The sequence below is a fragment of the Schistocerca americana genome, chromosome 5, assembly GCF_021461395.2.
Source record: "Schistocerca americana isolate TAMUIC-IGC-003095 chromosome 5, iqSchAmer2.1, whole genome shotgun sequence".
Classification (NCBI taxonomy): Eukaryota; Metazoa; Arthropoda; class Insecta; order Orthoptera; family Acrididae; genus Schistocerca; species Schistocerca americana.
The window spans coordinates 220,981,078-221,003,721 of NC_060123.1; the positions used below are offsets into that span (position 1 = coordinate 220,981,078).

The 22,644-nt window shown below is 41.3% G+C and overlaps 1 pseudogene; it reads right to left on the bottom strand.

Moving 5' to 3' along the window:
- Window positions 1-1,646: 1,646 nt before the first annotated feature.
- On the bottom strand, window positions 1,647-1,764 carry LOC124616980 (annotated as a pseudogene).
- Between the last annotated feature and the right edge of the window lie 20,880 nt (window positions 1,765-22,644).

Here is a 22,644-nt window from a genome sequence, read left to right on the forward strand (position 1 = left end):
GCCGAGCCAAGCAGTTAGCATTTGTGACAAAGTGGTGTCAGCAGTTCGACGAGCGCAGGTCTCTGTCAGCATGAGAAGGCAGCAGATGCATGGCCTAACAGCTTGGGATGGGCACAGTGCAGAGAGCACCCGAGTGTGGAGCGAATCAACAGTCCTTGTGCAGGATGCAATGTCAATGGCATGTGGGTACAAAGTTTGCAGTAGCAGAGTGCATACACACAGGGCAGGAAGCAGGACGCGAGAAAGTCAGGTGCAAGTGCGAACTGTGTACCCCAAGTAGGCGTCCTGAAGTCAACAAGCAGTAAGCTCTCAACTGGAAGGTATCAGTTCAGCTCCCAGAAGCATCTGGACTAGGTGAAGCCCATAGCCCACCAGCTAGCAGAAATGGCATCTAGTAGCAGTAGGCTGGATGGCCACATCACGTCGATGGCTGTCGTGGGGTACGTTTCGGGGCTGAATGCAGACGAAAAGAGGTAGTGCATAGCTGGGGTGTGTGGTATTTACAGTAGCTCGACCGCAACCTTTTGTGATCCTGTAGGCCCCAAATAATCCAGGTCGCCATAGCGGCAGGCTGGCCCTCTTACTACGCTGTATCGGCAGTGTATCAGGCTCGCCAGCAGCAATGGGTATTGCAAATGTGACAACTAGTCTCGCTCTAGGGCAGGGTGTTAGACAAAAGCCGCCTGAAATGAATGGAAGGAATCACTCGTGAATTCCAGAGTGGTACCAGCAATTGTCTAGCGCAATGACAAGTCAGCTAAAGGGAAAGGGGTAGAATGTTCGAGCAGATCCTTATAAGCCACACTTTCATGGGGTAGTGTTAAGCGAAGCTTCACGACGTGCACAGAGTGACGTTACTGGATGGTGGGTGGCGGGAAACGAGCGATTTGGAATGATGAATCGCATCATCCAAAGGAAAGGTTTGTGTTTTGGGAATACTGGGAGAACGCTATTTTCCATCACGTGCAATGTGTGAGGTAACGGACAAGTTGTAGCACCCTGGAAATATTCTAAGTTCGAAGTTGGCTCTGAGGTCATCAGTCACCTATAACTTAGAACTACTTAAACCTAACATCACACACACCCATGCCCGAGGCAGGATTCGAACCTGCGACTGTAGCGGTCACGCGGTTCCAGACTGAAGCGGCTAGAACGGCTCGGCCACCAGCGGCCGGCAGAAATTAAGTCCCATAGCGCTCAGAGCCAAGCCATACACACACACACACACACACACACACACACACACACACACATACAAACAAACACACCTGTAGAGTTGCTGCTGAACTAAATAAGATTCTCAAAATAAAGCCTCCAATGAGCCTAAAAAAAGCATGTATTACGAGTTTTGACTTACGGCAGCAAAAATGGACTTTTCATTCGAAAAGCAGTCGAAAACTCCGTCTTACTCAATAAGAAATGGAGGATTAAAACTAAGCTCCGCCCGAACAGGCCATGAAGACCCAACAGTACCGAGCAGCCGCCGTGTCATTCTCAGGCCACAGGCGTCACCGGATACGGATATAGAGGGGTATTTGGTCAGCACACCGCTCTCCCGGCCGTATATCAGTTACCGAGACCAGAGCCGCTACTTCTCAATCAAGTAGCTAGTCAGTTTGCCTCACAAGAGCTGAGTGCACCCCTCTTGCCAACAGCGCTCGCCAGACCGGATGGTCACCCATCCTAATGCTAGATCAGCCCGACAACGCTTAACTTCGGTGATCTGACGGGAACCGGTGTTACCACTGCGGCAAGGCCGTTGGCCGCAAGAAATGGAGACTGGTACGAGGGAAAATACAGGAGGTCAATCAAATGGGTCAGCAACCTAATTGGAGTAGAACCCTACAATGAAAGAGAGCCGGTCCAGACACGTAAACGGGCGAAGTTCCTTACTGGTTCCCAAAAGATTAGAAAAGACTGAAAAGATTACCTAATCGTTGGAGAGAGGATGACTTTCGGAAACATGCGTGAACAATATGTAAGCGTCGGGATCTAGATCGTAATGCACGGAAAAATCAAGAGAAGACATTTATTCAGCAATGGATTTTCAATGGCAGCTACATTTTCACACTTGTATATTCTGAGGACAAAAAAAATTCACTCTTAGGTGAATCGCAATATTTTCTTGTTTCACTTCACTTTACTCAGTGCATTGTTTCAGTGTCGATATTTTTGAATCCTACTTCAGTCACAATCATTTGTTGTTGTTGCTGTTGTGCTCTACAGTCTGAAGACTGGTTAGTCTACTACTCTACAGTGTGCGAGCCTCTTCATCTCCGAATAACTACTGAAGCCTACATCCTTTTTAACGTGTTTGCTGTTGTCATCTTTCGGTCTCATCTATAATTTTTATCCCGCACACTTCCACCCAATACTAAACCGATGATAACTAATGTTTCTTTTGTCCTTAATTATATGCAATTCTCTCATTAGTTACATTATCTATCCATCTAAGGCGCTTCAGTCATGGGCTGTGCGGCTGGTCCCGGCGGAGGTTCGAGTCCTCCCTCGGGCATGGGTGTGTGTGTTTGTCCTTAGGATAATTTAGGTTAAGTAGTGTGTAAGTTTAGGGACTGATGACCTTAGCAGTTAAGTCCCATAAGATTTCACACACATTTGAACATCTTTTTATCCATATAATCTTCGGCATTCTTCTGCAACGAATTGACGCACGGAGCAGAGAATGGCAATTGAATCTCAATGTAGACAAGTGTAATGTGCTGCGAAATACATAGAAAGAAAGATCCTTTATCATTTAGCTACAATGTAGCAGGTCAGTAACTGGAAACAGTTAATTCCATAAATTATTTGGGGGTAGGCGTTAGGAGTGATTTAAAATGAAATGACCATATAAGATTAATTGTCGGTAAAGCAGATGCCAGACTGAGATTAATTGGAAGAATCCTAAGGAAATGCAGTCCGAAAACAAAGGAAGTAGGTTACAGTACACTTGTTCGCCCACTGCTTGAATACTGCTCACCGGTGTGGCATCCGTACCAGATAGGGTTGATAGAAGAGACATAGAAGATCCAACGGAGAGCAGCGCTCTTCGTTACAGGATCATTTAGTAATCGCGAAAGCGTTACGGAGATGATAGATAAACTCCAGTGGAAGACTCTGCAAGAGAGACGCTCAGTAGCTCGGTACGGGCTTTTGTTGAAGTTCCGAGAACATACCTCCACCGAGGAGTCAAGCAGTATATTGCTCCCTCCTACGTATATCTCGCGAACAGACCATGAAGATAAAATCAGAGAGATTAGAGTCCACACAGAGGTATACCGACAACCTTTCTTTCCACGAACAATACGATATTGAAACAGAAGGGGGAACCTAAGGAGGTACTCAAGGTACCCTCCGCCACATACTATCAGGTGGCTTGCGGAGTATGGATGTAGATGTAGATGTAGATGAAGCATCACATTTCAAAAGCATCTATTTTCTTCCAGTCTAAACTGTTTATCGCCCACGGTTCAATTCCATACAAGGCTACACTCCAGACAAATATCTTCAGAAAAGACTTCCTAATACAGTACTTAAATTTATCTTCCAACTTAACAAATTGCTCTTCTTCAGCAACGCATTTGTTGCCATTGCCAGCCCACATTTCATATCCTCTCTACTTCAGACATCATCAGTTATTCTACTGACCAAATAGCTAAGTTCACCTACTACTGTCAGTGTCTCATTTCCTAATGTAATCCCCTTAACATCACCTGATTTAATTCGACTATATTCCTTTATTCTTGTTTTGCTTTTGTCTATGCTCCTCTGTGTTCCCCATTAAAGACACTATCCTTTCCGTTCAAGTGCTCTTCCAAGTCCTTTCCTTTCTCTGACGGAATTATAATGTCATCAGCAGGCCTCTAAACTTTTGGTTGTTCTCCATGTACTTTAATTCTTTCACCAAATTTGTCTCTGGTTCTTTACTGCTTGCTCATTGTAAAGACTGAATAACATCATGACAGTCTACAACCCTGTCTTACTCCCTTCTCAACCATTGCTTCCCTTTCTGGGCCCTCGACTGCTGTTTGGTTTCTGTACAAGTTGCATGTAACTTTTCTCTCCCTGTATTTTATTCCTACTCCCTTTAGAATTTCAATGAATGTATTCAAGTAGACATTGTGAAAAACTTTCTCCAAATTTACAAATGCTATAAACCTAGGTTCCTCTTTCCTGAAACTTCCGGTGTCGCCATGTCTCTTCCACGTATGCAACCGTCATCCACGATTCTTAAATCAAGTGTGGACGATGATCTGTGCAAAATTCTAACAGGCAGCTTCCTCTTAATTCCTTTCTCCCAGTCCATATTCACGTACTAGCTTTCCTTTCTTTGTTTTCATATTATCGAATTACAGTCCCAGACACAAATTTTCATTTTCCTTGACGATCTGAATAATTCCTTTTATCCCGTCATATATTTTTTTCAACTTCTTCATTATGTGCTGAGCCAGTTGGTACATAAACTTGTACTGCTGTGGTGGCTGTTGGCTTCGTGTCTTTGTTGGTTACGATAATGTCTTCACTGTGCTGCTAATAGTGGCTTACCGGCATCCCTACTTTCTTATTCATTTACGAGCGATGTAAAATAATGTTTTGTTGGAGAGAGTCGTATTTATTTATTTAAAAATAGATGTAAACAGAACTGAATACGGGTGAAAAATCTTGCTGACAAGGTGTTTAATATCTGTGAATTTCCAAATAATTTGAAAAGAGCGTCTGAGCTATAACTTACGTTTATGCCACTAGTTGGCAAAACAAAACCCTTATGACATCCTGTGACTGCTAACAGTTGCCGAAGTATTAGTTTCCTTTCGTCCGGAGTGGAAAGAATGTTTCGAATTGATGTTTAGTATGTTCATTGCTGTTAAACATCATTGTCATGGCGTTATCATACTTTTAAATGTTTGCAATTTAACTTTTTTATATTATGGGAAGAAATATGGTTATTTCAATGAGGGAGCAAGGAATAGTGTTAGCCCTAAAACATGCTTGTAATTCGAACAGGGAAACAGCAAAGAAACAGTTCATTAACCAGAAGACAATGGGAAACATTTTAAAAAAAACGGAGAACTAGTGGAATAACAAGTGTGCGACACAGATGTGATTGTAAGAAGGACGCAAGTCCTCGGCTGGGCAGGGCAATAAAAATGAAAGCAAAATGAGTTTGTGTCAGATAACTTCCAAACCTGAACAAGATTTTGAGAAGAACAGTGATTAGATGATTTTCAGAGATGAATGTCAAGAAGAAAACTCCCAAGAAGAAACCTATCAGCGGAAAAATGCTCTTATTGGAGCACAAAAAATGCAAATACGTTCCTGTTTATTTTAAAAGACTCTTTATCACTTTTAAAAATATTCCCAGAAATTTGGCATGTGAATATATTCTAGTAATTTTTTAACATGCAACTCACCTCAAACTCCCACAAGCTCTCCTAACTGTAACCCACTCACACGCACTAGTCCATCGTTGCAAATCGCTCATAACCATTCACTGGCAGTTGCCCTTTCTCCCTCATTCATTAGCCCAAATCATTGTCATTACCTCTTTGCGTCTTTTTATCATTGTATCCTATGTCACATCAACAGTGCCCCTTAGTTTTGTCCTGCTACTATAGTTTCTCCTCACTGTCACTGTCTCCCTTTTGCTCTCTCTTACTGTTAATATCTCATTCCTTCTTTCCTATTGCTACTGTCACTTCTCACTGTCATTATCTCTCTCTCCCTCGTTGTCATTGTCATATTGTAAGGTGGCTATAATTTCGCACCTTACAAGCACTCATCTACATACTTTGCCGTGATTTACAACCGGAATTAGGTATCATTTAATAAGTTGTACATCATATACAGTGTGGTCCATTGATCGTGACCGGGCCAAATATCTCACGAAATAAGCGTCAAACGAAAAAACTACAAAGAACGAAACTTGTCTAGCTTGAAGGGGGAAACCAGATGGCGCTGTGGTTGGCCCGCTAGATGGCGCTGCCATAGATCAAAAGGATATCAACTGCGTTTTTTTACAATAAGAACCCCCATTTTTTATTACATATTCGTGTAGTACGTAAACAAATATGAATGTCTTAGTTGGACCCCTTTTTTCGTTTTGTGATAGATGGCGCTGCAATAGTCACAAACATATGGCTCACAATTTTAGACGAACCGTTGGTAATAGGTAGGTTTTTTAAATTAAAATACAGAACGTAGGTACGTTTGAACATTTTATTTCGGTTGTTCCAATGTGACACATGTACCTTTGTGAACTTATCATTTCTGAGAACGCATGCTCTTACAGCGTGATTACCTGTAAATACCACATTAATCCAATAAATACTCAAAATGATGTCCGTCAACCTCAATGCATTTGGCAATACGTAAAACGCCATTCCTCTCAACAGCGAGTAGTTCGCCGTCCGTAATGTTCGCACATGCATTGACAATGCGCTGACCCATATCGTCAGGCGTTGTCGGTGGATCACGATAGCAAATATCCTTCAACTTTCCCCACAGAAAGAAATCCGGGGACGTCAGATCCGGTGAACGTGCGGGCCATGGTATGGTGCTTCGACGATCAATCCACCTGTCATGAAATATGCTATTCAATTCCGCTTCAACCGCACGCGAGCTATGTGCTGGACATCCATCATGTTGGTAGTACATCGCCATTCTGTCATCCAGTGAAACATCTTGTAGTAACATCGGTAGAACATTACCTAGGAAATCAGCATACATTGCACCATTTAGATTGCCATCGATACAATGGGGGCTGATTATCCTTCCTCCCATAATGCCGCACCATACATTAACCCGCCAAGGTCGCTGGGTTATCCACTTGTTGCAGTCATCGTGGATTTTCCGTTGCCCAATAGTGCATATTATGCCGGTTTACGTTACCGCTGTTGGTGAATGACGCTTAGTCGCTAAATAGATCGCGAGCAAAAAATCTGTTATCGTCCCGTAATTTCTCTTGTGCCCAGTGGCAGGACTCTACACGTCGTTCAAAGTCGTCACCATGTAATTCCTGGTACATAGAAACATGGTACGGGTGCAAACAATGTGGATGTAGCATTCTCAACACCGACGTTTTTGAGATTCCCGGTTCTCGCGCAATTTGTCTGCTACTGCTGCTAAAACACCTACTTGGGCATCATCACTTGTTGCAGGTCGTGGCGGACGTTTCACATGTGGCTGGACACTTCCTGTTTCCTTAAATAACGTAACTATCCGGCGAACGGTCCGGACACTTGGCTGATGTCGTCCAGGATATCGAGCAGCATACATAGCACACGCCCGTTGGGCATTTTGATCACAATAGCCATACATCAACACGATATCGACCTTTTCTGCAATTGGTAAACGGTCCATTTTAACACAGGTAATGTATCACGAAGCAAATACCGTTCGCACTGGCGAAATGTTACGTGATACCACGTACTTATACATTTGTGACTATTACAGCGCCATCTATTACAAAGCGAAAAAAGTGGTCCATCTAAAACATTCATATTTCTTTACGTACTACACGAATATGTAATAAAAATGGGGGTTCCTATTTTAAAAAGCGCAGTTGATATCCGTTTGTCCTTTGACAGCGCCATCTAGCGGGCCAACCATAGCGCCATCTGGTTTCCCCCTTCAAGCTAATTGAGTTTCTTTATTTGTAGTTTTTTCGTTTGATGCTTATTTCGTGAGATATTTGGCCCGGTCGCTATCAATGGACCACCCTGTATATGAATATTTGAAGAAGACTGACATTGTCACGTACACCTTGTAAATAGTTGTTAGCGCTTATTGCATGAAAGGTGATGGAGTGTCTTTGTTATCAAAACGGCGTAATGAGTGATTGCCTATACTAATAGAGGTTGGAACGCCAGTGTAAATGAAACGGCAGGCGTAAGTAACTCAGGCCCTGGGTGGAAAAACACGCACAGGAGTGTTGGTCCTGCTTAATTGAGGAAGTAGCCCTAGCCTGACGGTTGGGGAACCTGAGGTCTGAAGCACAATAGAGTGGTGGCTGGCCGGATTTGTAGTTAGGCCGGAAGGATAACCGGAAACTCTGAAAATCTTGGACGCAGCAGAGAGGATCAAGGAAGCGTTACTTCGGAAATCACGCAGGCTGGGTTATTTCCGAGTATGTATTCCTAATCAACGGTGATAGGTATTTCCTCGCACTGTGCGGCTGATCCCGGCGGAGGTTCGAGTCTGGGTGTGTGTCTTTGTCCTTAGGATAATTTAGGTTAAGTAATGTATAAGCTTAGGGACTGATGACCTTAGCAGTTAAGTTCCATAAGATTTCACACACATTTGAACATTTTTATTTCCTCGCAAACTTTCCGCGCTGGACGACAAAAGACTAAAATATGGTTGGTCGGCGTTCGGAAGAATCTGTAGAGATGGAGAATATTCCGTGGTTTCGAGAATATGATTCGCGTTGTGCAGTTACGAGGGAGGGGAGCCAAGCTTTGCTGGGAAGCCAGCGGTGGAGAGAATGAGGTCTTCCGTTTTGAGCGCCTGTGTTTGACGGTCGCTCAATATCAGCTTTTGTTGGCATGGACGGACTTGCTGCCTTTTCTCTCAGGAGATTTTATAGTTAGAACGGTTAGGCACTGCACTGTTGCGAACTTAGACGACTCTGGACTTCGCATCTGGGTAGGGAGTCGTCGTTGATACGCAGCGCTAGTGACAGAGCGCTTCTTATGTCTATACTCACGTTGAGACGTTCTCTGAATTCCGTCCTTGTGGCTGAGAGTTCGCGTTCCTTGTCTGTCGAACACAGAGAGGAGAAGACAGTATTAGATTATACTAGTTAGAGGTCCGCCTTCTGCCTTCCTAGTGTTTGAATGAGTTTTTTATTTCGTGGTTGGAGTTCTTCCATCGTCGCAGACGAGTACGAGAACCATCACTCTGACGCACCGGACACAGTACGTACGGTGATATTGCTAATTTCTTCAGCTTATTAGGGCTATAAAGCTAAACAGCTGTGATCGCGTTAGTTTTATTTCCACTAAAGTTGCACACCACTGTAGAGCATTTTTGAAAGTAGTGTCTTCTAGTGTTTGGTACGCAAATGATGTCAGTCACCTCGCGGTATTTATATTAGATCGCGTAGCCATAAAAATGCGCATATTTGGGCAGTTGGTCAGTGATATTAGTTAGGAAATTCATTTGTGTCTTTTTATGTCCATTGGACATTGATATATAAACATTTGTAATATATAAGAAGGGATTTTAATCTACAATAAATTTATAAGCAGATGCAACATTTATCATTTAGTAATTACTAGTTCCCTTAATCATTCATTTATGTTTATGTTGTAAAATATATGTTACAGACCAAGAAGGAAGAAATAATATCATCATTAAGAGATCCTAAGATCTGCTTGCGGGGATAGTCAGACAGGGCCAAATCTTCGTTTTTGTGATCAATATTTTCCGTTGCGCACGCTCATTTTTACACCCGCCTGGAGTAGCATCTTGTAATAATTCTGACTCTCATTATCACTGGCTCTCAGCCACTTCCACTTTCTCCTTCTCTTTATTCCTTTTCCCCACCCCAACCCCCTCATATGTCTCTGTTTCCTTCACTCTTTTCCTAGTACCGTTCTGTCACTGTCAACTGTGTTCCACTAACCATCATGTCCCTCTCTTTCACACTGCCATTGTCTCCTTCGCTCTTTCTGTAACACAAACACCTCTACTATCTTCCAGTATTTATTATTTTTCCGTCTCTTTGCCACTGCCACCGTCTTCTTCTCTCAGCATAAAAATGGGCGATACGTCGCATGCCAAAATTTTTGGGAAGTTGTTAAAGGTTCTGAGGAAGTTAGAAGGAGGCAGCTGGTACCCCATTTTCAATCAGTTTTTTTAAAATAAACACGAACATATTGGTATTTTTTGCGCTCCCATGGTAACATTTTTCTGGAGGTTCCCTTTTTTCCTCGGCTGCAGCACGTGAAAAGAAATGTACTGTATTGGTAAGTAAAATTTAGATAACTTACTTATGTGAAATTGAAATAACGCAAAAGTAAACCTCAGACTGAATTTTCCCCGCAAAAAATTTTTCATGTGCTTCAGTACTACAACATGGGGTTCCCAGATGATAACGGAGACATTTTACAGTATATCTCCCCGTGCTATGTCACTTTATAAACTACGTTTTCGCCTCACACTGTATTTTACGTGCATGTTTTACATGTAAAAGTAAGGTGACTTTGAAAGTCTGTATCTCGGAAGCATACGAAGATGTCAAGAAAATTTTCAAGGTTGTTCGAGATCGGAACCTTAGGAATACATCGTAAGAAATTCAGCCATGTGTTGTCTTGGAATCCACTGCTGGGTTTTAGTGAACCTCTGTATCTTGGAAATGGGTAAAGACATCATGAAAATTTTCAAGGTTGTTCAAGATGGGAATATTAGGAATATATAGGAAAAATTTCAGCCATTTTCTGTTCACAGCCGTCCAGGAATCTAGGGCTGGGTTTGGCCTGCTGGTGACGGAGAAAATATAGTAAAAACATCCTTTCTGTGGGGTTTTCCCGAGGAATTGTCCCTTAACCAAAAGTGCTTCCATAAGTCCCGTCAAGCTCACCGCAGACCACATGAAATGCAAAAAGTCCCAGCCGATTTGCTCCATTTGCCTAAGCAGGAGGAAGTCTGTAATATTCAAACTTTGACCTTGTACTGTAGGATAGTGATACTAAGACGATCCTTTTGTTGGCCATACAAATAGTCCCTAGTCCAGGTGCTGTCCAAAACACTGAACCCTACTTTTTTATCACCAATAGAACCTGAGGTATGAGCACCGGAGAATCCCATTTTTATGAGCGGCGTTTTGGAATATATTAGATATGCATGCTGTCACAAGCATACCAATAGTATGCTGACTAATACAGAGATAGCAGACAGGATTTAGTTAGTGAACATGTATGTAGTCTGGGTCGTGGGAGACTGAGACATGGTAATTTTGTCGAGGAAAAGATGATTAATGTCTATGGCAGTAATGCTGTCTTGAAACTCTGGACTGAGACTGGAGAGGAACTGAACAAAGGGTGTGTTATTCAAACCTTAATGTCTCTCAGGGTGGTAGGGCGTGGGATGCCTTTTGTTTCAAAGGGTTTGAAAGGATAACAATACGTATAGGTACGGCGTTCTGCAAAATAACTGAAAAGGAAATTATGAACACAGCTAGGGACCACTTCAATAGTGCAAATCTTTACCATTTATTTTCAAGATTACAATGCCAATCGCCACTTACCGAGGCATGTAGGGCAATGTCATAATGATCTGGGTTCCAACTGAACTGCCCCGGCGTTAAACCTGTTGAAAACATGTGGTCGGTAGCATCAAAAAAGTTGCGCCAGCATTGCCGTGCATCTAAAATTGAGCTAACATAGAAGACAGTTTGTGTCTGGTATCAAGACATGAAGCCTACGTTGTGTGATAGTTTGGTTCATTCAACGCCGAGACGAATCCAGTCTCTCAAGAAAGCCGTAGGAAGTACTCTAAATATCGAAATTTGGATTTTTAGGTAAATTAACCAAAATGCAAGCATTTAGCAGGAGATGATGTTATTTAAGATACAAGAAATTAAAGACATTAGTTGCCAGTGGGCACTGATTTATATCAGTGGGAAAGTTGAAAATTTCTGCCGGAACAAGATTCAAACCTGGGTCTTCTGCTTACTAGCAGGAATCTAGGAATAGCGGAAAATCCTATTTCTGTACGAACAAGAGTGTAGTGTTTTCGTTGGTTAGTCACCGACAGTAGGCCTACCAAAGATTTCGGACGTAATGAAGCCAGTGCCTTGGGAAAAGTTTCAGCAGAAAACTTCGAAACTTAACTGACGTCGAGCAGTAGTTGTGAGATGGTTAGGTACTTTTGATAGATATGGTCTGAGTTGCAGTTCCAGCTTGTCGCCTAAAAACCAGGATACAAATATGTATCTCCAGCAGATGTCAGAGATAAAAAGATTAAAAGTCACTCAAGTTAGAATTATGAAAGTACGCTGCTGGAAGTGGAGAAGCATGGACACCATGGAGACCATGAACAACTAGACACAACCTACCAAACTGTTTCAATTTTCTATTCCTGTCGGATATATTGATTGCAATTTCATCTTTGTGAGAGCTAATTTTGGTCTTTTTAGTGCAGAAGAAGTCATTCCTGCATGATGGATGTTGGGTGCGTCTAAGGTTACTGCATCTTTTCAGGTGGAGATAATAGTATAGCATGTCAAGAGGACGGTTATGTGCGCTTGTAAACTTCCGACAATCTCTGGTATGTGTCGCAGTCGACCGAGATCGGAAAGGCATCGATTCCGACGAAAATAAATCTTAATGATGTGAAAATGTATACAGCTAATTGTTACTGTGACGAGTGTATACAATCATCTGGTAACGAATGAATTCAAACTTTGATAATTACAAAAATTAAGATTGAATGATTAATCGAAAAGGTCGCTGGTGACAAATATGCAAATTAATGATGTTTTAACAGTGCAATGAAGCAAGAAGACTGCCTGTCCTAAGGTTGACAATTTATTCTTGAAGCCAATTGCGTTAAATTGAATTAATTGTACGTAACAATTAGTGATATGTATATTGGCAATTACGGTTATTACTAATGTGGGTGCTAATTGGTATGGACACGATCACAAAATTAGTTATTATATATTCAAAACTTTAGAATTCTTTAAAGAACTTATAGGCAAAACTAAAACTGAATGAATTATTGCATTATGCGAAGCAGTACTAATTATGTAGCGTAACTCACTGGTAGTGTTTGCTCTTACTAATTTTTACTAACCAACTCATCGAAATATTTATGATTCACTCTTAAGAATATAACAATTAAGTATGATTGATTTCAAAAGCACAACAGGCTACCAAGGCAATGCTGAAATACGATAACCATGACATCGATATATAAATATATCATAACACATAAAAGTAGTTATTTAATAGAATAGCCGAATAAATGTTGCAATTCGTTACTTTTGCCAGGTTCAATCATTTCAGCGGGTTGTTAAATATTACTTTACAATAATTAATTAAGAATAATTTCGTAATGATTTTGATTAACCATCTTGACTTAGAAACATAATCATCTTATGAGAAGGAAAGGTGCTACTCACCATGTAGTGGAGATGCCGAGTTGCAGATAGACACAACAAGGAGACTCTCAGAATTACAGCTTTCGGCCGTTAAGGCCTTCGTCAAGAATACACACACACACACACACGACTGAAACCACACTGCCTGAGAATGCAGTCATGTGTGTGAGTTGCGTTTGCTTGTGTGTGCATGTGTGTGTGTGTGTGTGTGTGTGTGTGTGTGTGTGTTTGTGTCTGCCTACCTATTGTTCACAATACGATTTAATTCAATTTAACCCAATTGGTTTCAAGAATAAATTGTCAACCTTAGGACAGGCAGTCTTCTTGCTTCATTGCACTGTTAAAACGTCATTAATTTGCATATTTGTTACCAGCAACCTTTTCGATTAATCATTCAGTCTTAATTTTTGTAATTATCTAAGTTTGAATTCATTCGTTACTAGATGATTGTATCCCCACCTGTCACAGTAACAATTAGTTGTACACATTTTCACATCATTAAGATTTATTTTCGTCGGAATCGATGCCTTTCCGATCTCGGTCGACTGCGACAAATATTATTTATTTTTACGCAAGGAACATGAGGATAACTTTATAGGACAAACACGTTAAGTAGGTTATGTGGCCCTTCACAGATCCTCACTCAGTTTCTAGACCGTTCAGGATTTCCGACTTCTAAGGGAATCCAGAAAGACACAGGTCGCATACGTAGACAATGCGATCGTTATGAGGTAATGCCCAATAGGTATACAACATACCTGACATACAGTAACGACCGTAACTGACTAAAGCTACTAGTAATATTACCGTAGGCTACGCTTACCTACGGTAGTCCACTGTAGCTTACGGTAACTTTACAACTCTACCTCCCACCACTAAAGAACGTCTCGTATATGGTAGGAAGGCGTATACTTTCATACGAGCCTCCAGTCAGCAACCTTCATGAACAAACACAGCATGTGTTCCAGACATAGCAAGAAACTGCTAAAGACAAGATTCATATGGTATTTACTTCCATGACAGAAGACATACAAGAGAGTACACACCATACTGTGATAGGTATCACTCCCTAATTGAACGAAAGTTTAATCATTTAATACTAGTTGTGTGATGAGTATCTCCAGAAAGTTGTACAAACTTTGGACTCGTACTTCATGCTCCGATACATTCAGTTTCCGTCAATATAAAACCAGAATGAAATTTACACTCTGCAGCGGAGTGTGTGCTGATATGAAACGTCTTGGAAGATTAAAACTGTGTGCCGGACCGAGACTCGAACTCGGGACGTTTGCCTTTCGGTGTTAAGTGCTCTACCAGCTGAGCTACTCAAGCACGATTGAGGCCAACTCCTCACAGTTTTACTTCCGCCAATACCTCGTCTCCTACCTTTCAAACTTCACAGAAGCTCTCCTGCGAACCTTGCAGAACTAGCACTCCTGAAAGAAAGGACATTGCGGAGACATGGCTTAGCCACAAATCATTTTACACACATACATGCACGTACGCACACAAATACACACACACACAAACGCGTGTGTTTCATTTATGCTGTATGGAATTACTGTTCCCGAACAAACTAAGGGGGATCATTTTATTTTTCCTTTACTGTTGCGTGAGTAAGTGCGGAGTGGGGGGGGGGGGGGGACGGAGGGAGAGGGTGGATTGGTTAATTGATGATCGGAGACAGAAGTAGAACAGGGGACTGAAGTATTGACAAGAGCATTGCATTAAATGAAAAAAGAAAAGGTGGAAGAGGGAGCCCTGATTTGGGTTAGGATATGAAAGAAATAGTTAGAAGTTATGGGATGGACAGATATCGACTAAAATTACTAACCAGTCCAACATGGGAACCAACGCCTCTCCTCTACTATCCTCAACAGTTATAAAACCTCTCCAGCATCAATGCGGAATGGATATCCACTCCACAAAAATTCTACCATTCCCTCCATATCCTTGGACTCCAGCAGTCCTTTTTTGCTTTCTTTATCCCATTGCATCTCTCCATATAGATCCTTTACCATCGCCTCTAATATTCAGTTGTGCACATTGGTGCAACTATACCGACAAGTCCCACTTATCTTACACCTAAACGCACCCCATACTCTCTCCAAAGGACTCTTCGACCGACTCCCTCCCCAGACATACTGCTGCTGAGGCAGGCAGTCTATAAAAGCGTATGATGAACATATGTGATTCACCTTTAATATTTTCCTTACCCAAACTATTTCGCGTTCAGAATCTGTACTATCGTTGCTAGATATTACCGCGTTTATTTAGATTCTTTACGATTATAAACACACCTCCATCACCGGCGTTTAACTTATATTTCAGATACGCATGCAATTGGACTTCAGAATTTTATTGATATTAATCTGATTTCAGCCGGTTATCTGTCCCTAGTACCTATTAAGTGGCATGATTCCCTTCTAAAAGTGTGATAAGTACTGGGACCCTTTCCAGAGACGCACAAGAGAAAGCGAAACATGACAGCTGAAAAAGCGTAAATACCCTTTGCCGTCTCGGATAACGTTCATATTTCGTCAGATCGTTTCGAACGGTCACTAGAAATTCCATGCTGCATACTCGAGTAAAAATTGTTCTTGCGCCGGTGAGATAATGTTCAACGGAGCTGCTGTCCCATGATTTCCTTACAGCACGTGTGAAATGCCCAGCGAGGTCTGCAGTGTCAAACTTTGTCAAGAACATCATTCTGTTACACATCGTTCTGCAAACTGTCGTTTTCGACCGCAGAACGTGTGTAAATGAGAGGTCCAAGGGGATGGGTGGCCACATCGACGCCCTCTATGCCACCTCTTTAAGTCTTTTTGTGTCGATTGTGGGCGGCAGTCTGTCTGAAATGTTTTCCTCGCCCACGCATAGTAGAACATCATGGTTTCGAAGCTGGGTGTCGTGGTTCTGACCTCCAACGGAGAGGTGTCAAAAGAAATGTGGGCGATAGTAGGTGTGACACACCCGTGGTGGCGTCGGGCAGAACTGTGGTGAAGTTTGGTGCCAATATGATATCAGTAACTCACCTTACACCTCGCATGAACTAAGCTCTGGACTTTTCCTCGCATGTGTCGACACTTGCTGTCTGAAGCGTCACCGCAGCATTACTGAGAAAGACTGTAGCAACCTTTGAGGCAAATTTCAAACTTTCTCGTCGCATTGGGGAGCGGGGGAATGACAGAGTTTCATAGAAGTGACCCTTTAATTTTGTTTAATTGTGTTTCTTTTTCCGGTGTGCCGTCATGAATGCTACTCTCTTTAATTAATTTAGATAGTACTCCACTACCCAAATAGCTCCCTTGACCTTTTAAAAGAGTCGTACATTTCTTCATCCGATAATGTAGAAACTAACAGTATAACTTTACATAGCTAGATATAACTAAGAATCAGCATTTTCCACCTGTTTATGCCTAATATTCCTCCACGACTAACCGTAAGAGAACACGCTTATAGCTAGAGAGAAATACGACAAATGATTTAAATGTTGGTGTTGAACGCACTCAAATATATGTCATACTTGAATGCGGTGATTCGTGGTCGTCAGCATTGCCTTGTAATGTACTGATGTAATGAACTCATAAGCAGAAATTTTCAAACAACTGACGGGAATTCAGCCAGGTAATACTTTCAGCGGCCACCGATATTTCGGCGGCAGTACAGCCCGCCATTTTCAAGGCACAAACTGCAACGGACGGGCGATGTACAAGCAAATTTAAAACCTCGGTTCTTGGCCTAATGCAGGAAAGATAACACACACACTGAACACTAGTGTCACCAAAGTCAGAGATATCGATAGTGAGACTACGAACTAGCAGGTGAGGTAACATTGACTCTGTCCCTCTGTTTTTTGAGAAGGGAGAGAGCAGGATTCCAAACAGAGTTTAAAGAAAAACCTCCATCCCTGTTTACAAGGTTCCTCGCTAATTTAATCTCAACTGCCTCCTTAATAACACTGTCCTAATAGCTGGACGTGCATGCCAATGTCTCGGTGTTGTCATATAACATGAGGTGACCAGTATACAAGCGATGTTCGGCAATAGCAGATCTACTTGGCTGCTGTAATCGTGTATGACGTGTACGCTCAGTACATCGGTCCTCCATGGTCCTTATAGTTTGACCAATGTATGCCATGCCACAGCTACAAGGAATGCGATATACACATGCCTTACACAAACCAAGATCATCCTTAACAGAATCCAAAAGCACTCTAATTTTAGACGGAGGTGGGAAAACACATTTCACACCGTATTTCCGTAAAATACGACCGATCTTGTTGGAAGTGCTTGCTATGTAAGGCAAGAATGCAGTAGACTTAGGTGTCGATTCAGAATTATCATCAATCACCCGATGCACAATTGGTCGATTGCGCAACACACGTACAATCAGTCTCTCACTATAACCATTTTCACGAAACCTAGCTTCAAGACTGTACAGCTCAAATGGCAAAGTCTTAGCGTCGGAAATGACATGTGCCCTGTGTACCAAGGTACGAAGTACCCATTCACGCTGAGCTGGGTGGTGACAACTATTACCCTGTAAATACAAGTCGGTGTGAGTACGTTTCCTGTAAACTGCATGTCTCAATGATCCATCAGAGGGACAGAGGGGCAGAGTCAATGTTACTTCACCTGCTAGTTCGTATTCTTACTATCGATATCTCTGACTTTAGTCATCTTTGGTGGCACTAGTGCTCAGTGGGTGTGTTATCTTTCCTACATTAGGCCAAGAACCGAGGTTTTAAATTTGCCTGTACGTCGCCCGTCCGTTGCAGTTTGTGCCTTGAAAATAACGGGGTGTAAAGTATAAAATAAAATAAAAAAATTAAAATTTGTCGTCAGCTTTGTCACATTCTGCTAATGATAAATCAAAAATCATCTGTACAAGAAATAACTGAAATAAAAAATTATCTCTTGTTTCATCAAACTTTTTAATAATATTTTACTTTTCTCTTTACTCTCAGTATTATTTTTATTTCTTACTATGTTTTAACTCTCCTCAAACATACATAAAAATATAGAGTCATAGTTACATCAAATTATTATTTCGTGCTTAGTCTTATATTTTTGTCATTGTAATATCTCCATACATAAATTTCGCACCTTACTAAAATGTCAAGCTGTCAAACCAATATGACATCATATATGCGAACCAAACGAATAGAAAACAAAAAATTTAGAGGTGCTGCCATTTCAATGAATATGCACGTTTTTTTACTGCCTGTAATAAAGTTTATATAAGTTACATTCATATTATTGCGTTTCTATTCGTGGAGATGATATAATATGCTAAGAGGGAAACTAGTCGTGAACAAATAAAATAAATACCCAATGTCTTAATATTTTACGCTAATTAGTGTTTACAGTGATTTGTGACAAATAGTACAACGGTACAATAGTGGATTTCTTCGCATAAACGAGGGCGGGCTGGAAAGTAATGCCTCCGAATCCTTTATTCTGTTTTCAATATCGGTTGAGGTACTACATGTCACACATATTACTCGGTCGAATTTCCTGTTTTGCTGGTGCAAGGTACGACCCCGCGCTGCTAAAGGGCTCAGAATTGTAGCGTGTAACATGGCGGTGTGTGACGTAGTTATACCAATGCATGAGAAACAGCGTCCTATAACCGAGTTTCTAATCGCAAAATAGTTCGTCCACACGTGGAGCATCCTCTTGTTCAGCATGACACTACCAGATCACACACGACATCTGCAAAAATCCGACGTCTTGGTTTCACTGTCATCGATCGTCCTCCATACACTCCTGACTGGGACCGATCCGATTTTCATATGTTTCACCTTCATTCAGCTGCTGAAGAGCACCTTCTTGGACTTCATTTTGATAGTGATGAAACGGTGCAAGCAGAAATGAGGTTCTGGCTGCACCAACAGATTCAAACACCATTACGGTCGCAGGTTCAAATCCTGCCCTGGGCATGGATGTGTGTGATGTCCTTAGGTTCTAAGTTCTAGGGGACTGATGACCTCAGATGTTAAGCCCCATAGTGCTCAGATCCAACAGATTCAAACACTCTATAGTGACAGTGTTAACAAACTAGTCTATTTTACAATGACTGTATCAACTGGCCTCTCGTTGGGAGAAATGCGTTCGTCGCCACCATCACTATGTTGATAAATACACTCAGGCGACTGAAGTCGGAATAGCAATATCCACTTACACAGATAGCGGTACTATTGCGTACTCATGGTATAAAGGCACGGTGCTTTGGTCGAGTTGTCATTTGTACTCAGGTGACTCTGAAACTTCCCCTTTGAACAATTCTACAGGACTGTGCTTAACCTGACACACAATATTTTGTTAGCGCAACGCAATCTGACTTTCAAGAATCTCTACAAAAGAATGGCCCTGACTAACATTAAACTATACCTTTCACAAATCACTTACCTCACAAAAATCTTCGCTGCTCAAGCTACTGCAATACAGCGAGCGCCACTACTGCCAGCTAAATAAAAGATTCAAACTATGGAAGGCACTAACTACTGATAGGGATAGTTAGCAAATGAAAGATATTAATAGAGAACGAACAATGTATTTACCTTGATATCATCACAAGTCATAATATATATATCAGTTCATGACAAATTGCAAACCTCCGCCATCTCTCTCCCCCCATCCACCACTGCTGGCGGCTCACCTCCAACTGCGCAACGCTACGCGCTGTTCACAGCCAGCTGCCTAACACTACAATGGCGAGTATTACAACAATGCAAAGCAGCCACAGACTGCACACAGCACAGCCAGTGATTGTCATACAGAGGTGGCGTTACCAATAAAAAACCTAAACAGCCTACTTACATAGAGAAAACATAAACAGCCTACTTACATAGAGAAAACATAAACAGCCTACTTACAATTAATTTTATATGATCATTCCACGAAACTTCCCCTTTGAACAATTCTACAGGACTGTGCTTAACCTGACACACAATATTTTGTTAGCGCAACGCAATCTGACTTTCAAGAATCTCTACAAAAGAATGGCCCTGACTAACATTAAACTATACCTTTCACAAATCACTTACCTCACAAAAATCTTCGCTGCTCAAGCTACTGCAATACAGCGAGCGCCACTACTGCCAGCTAAATAAAAGATTCAAACTATGGAAGGCACTAACTACTGATAGGGATAGTTAGCAAATGAAAGATATTAATAGAGAACGAACAATGTATTTACCTTGATATCATCACAAGTCATAATATATATATCAGTTCATGACAAATTGCAAACCTCCGCCATCTCTCTCCCCCCATCCACCACTGCTGGCGGCTCACCTCCAACTGCGCAACGCTACGCGCTGTTCACAGCCAGCTGCCTAACACTACAATGGCGAGTATTACAACAATGCAAAGCAGCCACAGACTGCACACAGCACAGCCAGTGATTGTCATACAGAGGTGGCGTTACCAATAAAAAACCTAAACAGCCTACTTACATAGAGAAAACATAAACAGCCTACTTACATAGAGAAAACATAAACAGCCTACTTACATAGCCCCCATGCTCCCCACAAAAATTTTTACAAATGGTGTTGGGCACTGGCCAATACAGATTTGACAAAAATTTTTCACAATTACAGTAACAAAGATATAAAATGCACACACTTATTAATATTATGTTGGTCAAAAGATCAAAATTTCTCACAGTCCATAAAGACAGTCCACATTGTTCATCACAGTAAAAATGCAGAGTTTTTCTCAAAGTCCAAGCAGTAAAAGAAAATGCACATAGAAGTAGTGGATTTCCATGCAGTCTTGAAGAAGTAGTGTTGACCTTCCAACGGAAAGACAGTGCTGGCTCTTGACATGCTGACAGGTAATGGGCCACAATGGAGCAAACCCACAGCAGAGTCATTCGAAGTTTTGAAGAATATTGGTAGGTCATCACAGAGCAGACCCACTGGAGTCCTGGTAGAGATTGTAGTATTGGTGGGCCACCAGAGGTGCAGACCCACTGCAGTCCTTGTAGAAATAATGGTATTGGTGGGCCACCAGAGGTGCAGACCCACTGCAGTCCATGTAGAAATGATGGTATTGGTGGGTCATCAAAGATGCAGACCCACTGTAGTCCTTGTAGAGATAGCCAGCAGCCATCTGTTGCGACTGTGCAGGTGCACAATCACCATCGAAGAGTCTTGCGGAGAATATAGCAAGTCCATAAACCACCACTTGTGCACTCACAACGTTTTTGGAATTGTCCTTAGAACCAGCAATGCTGTTATCCAGTCCCTTGCAGAATTATTAACACACGTGCAAACACTATCAGTCCCTGCTTCTCACATATTGTCCATATACTATGACCAACAGAAACGTGTGCAGTGAAATGTAACTTAATTGGAAGAACTGGTAACAATTACAATTTGATAACATAAAAATACAATAACAAAGGTACAAAATACATCATTAAAAACATAATAATACAGATAACATCTGTAGTACAGGCTTTACAAAAGAATCGAACTAACATATACATCAGTGTTACAGGAATTATGACATAAGTACATACATAAAATAATGAGAATAGTTTTCGAAACATTAATTTCACACATGAACATTGAAACAGAACAGAATTGTAAACAACTTTACAAAGAAAATAACATATTATTAATGCAACTTATATTTGAGGATAACAGTATTCCTCCTCATAGTGAATATAGCTTAGTATTAGAAGAGAAAAAAAAATTCTATGAAACAGTACACAGAGAGAGGAAGAAAACAAATACTCAAGGGTACACAAACACATAGTGGGATAACACCAATAGGAAAGGACAGGGTTCGTTTTCAGTGTAACATGTGGTACTGTAGTCCAACCCAAAACTTCATATATCTTTCCTCTTATTTCATCCTTTGTTTCCACCAAAAAAAAATTCTAACTAAGCATGCTTTCTGTGTTTATATGTTCACACATTTCTTACCTCATTTTTATTTTCCATTATCTTACCTCATCATTTATTTCCAAGAAAATCCTACCTAAACCTGTTTTCTCAATGCATTTCTTCCAATTCATCGCAACTCATTCTCTTAGAGGCTACCCCCTCTTAAGCTAACTTAAATCTACTGAGCTCAGATGCTAAACTAAGGGACGAGGCAATGCAGCATCACATAACAAATCAACACCAACAGCAATGCAAAAAATGCAAATTGGCAAAGGTAGCAGCATAAATGAGCAAAAGTCAAATTCAATAACACTATGCCTGGCAAACAGCAGCAACTTATACCTAAACATGACATAGCGCAAGCAGAAAAAATATTACACTAAATGGCCATGTCTAATACCTATGTCACATCTTAACATTAGAGTGATGCATCACAAAAACTTACGCTAGTAGATAAGTTACCAAATCGTAAAAAAATTATTTATGCAATTCCTGTGAAGGGAAATGTTTTTTTTTTGTGCTCCCTCATTTGTTTTGGATAGATCATAAAATTATTTACTGGATCTGTAGGCATAAAACATTTATATTAGTACATATATTAAATTTTATTTTAACCAATGCTGCAGTGCAGCTAGAA